Here is a 3,882-nt window from a genome sequence, read left to right on the forward strand (position 1 = left end):
ATAACCTACATATCCAAGAAAGAGGGATGATTTGAATAAAGTATGGTATGCTCATGAAAACTACTATGAAGCCATACAAATGATATTCTGGAAGTATATTTACTGACATAATGAGATGTTCCTAACTCATGGTTATCTGGGAAAAAAAAATACAACTTGGAAAATAAAAGCACACAATGATCTTGCATTAGGCTTTTTTTAGACATAAGAAGAATTGCTCAAATTTACATAGGTAATAAAATTTTATCATAATGTGTACCCAGAAAAGTTTTTGTTGTTGTTAGGTGCCATCAAGTCAGTTCCAACTCATAGCAACCCTATGTACAACAGAACAAAACACTGCCTGGTCCTATGCCATCCTCACAATCGTTGTTATGCTTGAGCCCATTGTTGCAGTCACTGTGTCAATCTATCTCATTGAGGATCTTCCTCTTTTTCGCTGACCCTCTACTCTACCAAGCTTGATGTCCTTCTCCAGGGACTGATCCCTCCTAATAACATGTCCAAAGTATGTGAGACGAAGTCTCACCATCCTTGCTTCTAATGAGCATTCTGGATGCACTTCTTCCGAGACAGATTTGTTTGTTATTCTGGTAGTCCATGGTATATTCAATATTCTACACCAACACCATAATTCAAAGGCATCAATTCTTCTTCGGTCTTCCTTATTCATTGTCCAGCTTTTGCATGCATATGAGGCGATTGATAACACCATGGCTTGGGTCAGGTGCACCTTAGTCCTTAAAGTGACATCTTTGCTTTTCAACGCTTTAAAGAGATCTTTTGCAGCAGATTTGCACAACGCAATGTGTCATTTGATTTCTTGATTCAGAAAAGTGAGGAAGCACAAAATACACTTCTCAATAACTTCCTATATGGGCTTCATGGAAGATCAAGAGAATAATTATTCACGACTCAGGACATGAAGGCATCTCTGAGGAATCAGTTATCACATCATTCCCCCAAGAGTGGGTTCCTGTTGCTGACTTGTCTAATGATTTTGCCTTTCTCACCTTCCCTCTGTCTTCTTTCTATAACTTATTCATTATTTCTGTTTCTTCTTCTATGCCTTCTACTTCTACTGTTATTACTATTTCTGTTTCTTTGTGTGCATCTGATTGTGTTTATTTGCGTGTCTCAAACAAAACTCCCTAAGAAAGAGCATCCTATTGAGCCTGTTAGTTATCATCCACACTGGAAAGAGTTCTTATGATAGGCTACCCCTTTAGCTCCTGGTTCAGGATTTAGCTGGTTATCTTTGGTTTCAGCATTGATTAAAGATCCAGTCAGGATTGTCTAGGACAGTAGGGTCATGTGACACAAATCATGGTGACATATGCAGAAGAAACCACTCTTTTTTGGATTTTCTCAAAAGGGAGTTATAGATCTAAGGGAAACCTAGAATTATCTTTCTATGATGAAATTGTATAATCTATAATCTGTAGAATCTATAATATAGGATCATTTGATTTTGTTCTTATTGTTTAGTTTTTATATTAAACATGTTCATTATCTGCCTCTAAAGAAAAAAAATAAAAGTATATTTTGCTTTATATTTTAAATTACCTGGTTCAGTCTCCTGCCTAAAGGCTATTATATTCTTGCCAGCGATTATTTGTAAAGTTATGCTTCTCTAAAACATCCACTCTAGCTCATGTATTCTTCCGTCAGCTATTCTCGCTCCTCTTTCTATCTTGATTCCTATAAGAACCTTGTAATTGATGCTTAGTAATGTCAGCGGCTTCTAAATCCTAAAACACTCCCTTTAACCACCTACATCATGTTTCATTTCACCGTTCTCTAAAAAGGCATTTGGATATTACAACTAAGTAATTATTCAGATTGTACACAGAATCTTGTAGAAATCAGTTTTGAAGCTATCTGAGCCAATAGTACGTTGCCTTTTCAAAATTTGGTGGTGCTCTCCTATGTTAAATTGTTTCTTCATTCTTTGATCAGAACTTTGGCATTTCCCACTTGCTCCTCTCCTGGCTTCAGAAACAATTCTCTAAAAAAATTCCTTATCTGCAGGGATATTATTTAATTTCTTGCTTAACGTCACCCTAGTCTATTTTTGTTTCTTAAGCCTGCCAATATGGTCCATTTTCTTCCTGATCTAGCAAAGAAAAGTAGTGTTTTTTTGTTTTGTTTTGTCTTTTTCTGATTTGACTTTTTTATTTTATCACCAGTTTGATCTTATCCTTTATAGACTTTCCGTAATTTGAGTCATGTTTATTAGTATCCACTCTATGCAAGACATTGTTCTAGACACTCTGGGGAATATAGTCTCCAGTTTCTGCCCATTAGTGGAGGGAAGGAAAACGTATAACTATAATATGGGGAGGAGGGACAAAGAAGAAAACAGAAAGCTAAGGATTGTATTGGAAATGTCAGGAGAAGGTAGAAGAATTAGTTGAGGGAGGCAGCAAAGGAGGAATCAGAAAACGTTGAGAAGGGATATTATGTTTCTGTTTATATCTTACATGATAGGCAGTAAAAAAAATCATTTCAATTGAAATCCATTCAACCAAAAAATGTAATATTAAGATATCAGTGTGTGTGTGTGGGGGGGGGGGAATTGGTCAGGATGAAATGAATCACTGTCAAATGCAGCAGAACAAAGACTAAGGAACAGTCCTAAGAGAAGCCGTTAAGAAGAAACCCCAGATGTCCATTCAGTAGAAAGCAGAGATAGAAATGCCGTATTGAAAGTAGAATGTGGTGCTCGCTTCAGCAGCACATATACTAAAATTGGAATGATACAGAGAATATTAACATAGCCCTTGTGCATGGATGACACGCAAATTTGTGAAGCATTCCATACTTTTAAGTCAGCATAACTGGACTAAACCGAAGCTAAGAAGTTTCCTGAATACAATCAAACACTTTGAGGGACAGAGTAGCAGGGGCAGGGGTCTGGGAATCATGCTTTCAGGGGACATCTAGGTCAACTGGCATAATAAAGTTGATTAAGAAAATGTTCTGCATCCCACATTGGTGGGTGGCGTCTGGGGTCTTAAAAGCTAGCAAGCGCAGCCATCTAAGATTCATCAATTGGTCTTAACACACCTGAAGCAAAGGAGCATGAATAACACCAAAGACACAAGGGAAGTATTAGCCCAAGAGACAGAAAGGGCCACGTAAACCAGAGACTTCATCAGCCTGAGACCAGAAGAACTAGATGGTGCCCAGCTACCACCAATGACCACCCTGACAGGGAACACAACAGAGAGTCCCTGATGCAGCAGGAGAAAAGTGGGGTGCAGACCTCAAATTTTAGTGAAAAGACCAGACTTAATCATTTGATTGAGACTGGAGGGACTCTGGAAGACATGACTCCCGGACTCTTTGTTAGTCCAGAACTAAAACCATTCCCAAGGTCAACTCTTCAAAGATTAGACTGGACTATGGGACATAAAATGATACTTGTAAAGAGTGTGCTTCTTAGCTGCTCCTCTCCAGAGACGAGATGATTGAATGGACATGGGAAATCCAAGGTGGAAAGGAGGAGTGTACTGTCACGGTATAGGCAGAGCAAACAGGGTCACATAACAATGTATGTATAAATTTTTGTATGAGAGACTAACTTGAATTGTAAACTTTCACTTAAAGCACAACAAAAAAATGTTCTAAATAAAAAAAAAGAAAGTAGAATGCGGTAAGGATTGTTACCCAAGCATCTGAGCATTTTGGTAATGAAAAGAGACAAGAAATCATAGAGGAGGAGTAGCCAATTGGCATAAAAATGCTCTAAGAATAAAAACAATGACTAGAAGGGGAACCAGCACCTGTAAGAACAATGTTAGACATCTCAAAGTATGAACTGAGAGTTTTGACAATATACTATAAACAGCAGAAGCTTCTTTTAAGCAATATTCAAAA

The 3,882-nt window shown here is 37.7% G+C and overlaps 1 non-coding gene across 1 annotated transcript; it reads left to right on the top strand.

Annotated features, from left to right (window-relative positions):
- Nucleotides 1-2,721: 2,721 nt before the first annotated feature.
- On the top strand, nt 2,722-2,828 carry LOC111819104 (U6 spliceosomal RNA). The gene has a single exon (XR_002822887.1). It is a non-coding gene; the product is annotated as a U6 spliceosomal RNA (small nuclear RNA).
- Nucleotides 2,829-3,882: the final 1,054 nt, after the last annotated feature.

Source organism: Trichechus manatus, unplaced genomic scaffold, assembly GCF_000243295.1.
Source record: "Trichechus manatus latirostris isolate Lorelei unplaced genomic scaffold, TriManLat1.0 scaffold00269, whole genome shotgun sequence".
NCBI classification, from domain to species: domain Eukaryota; kingdom Metazoa; phylum Chordata; class Mammalia; order Sirenia; family Trichechidae; genus Trichechus; species Trichechus manatus.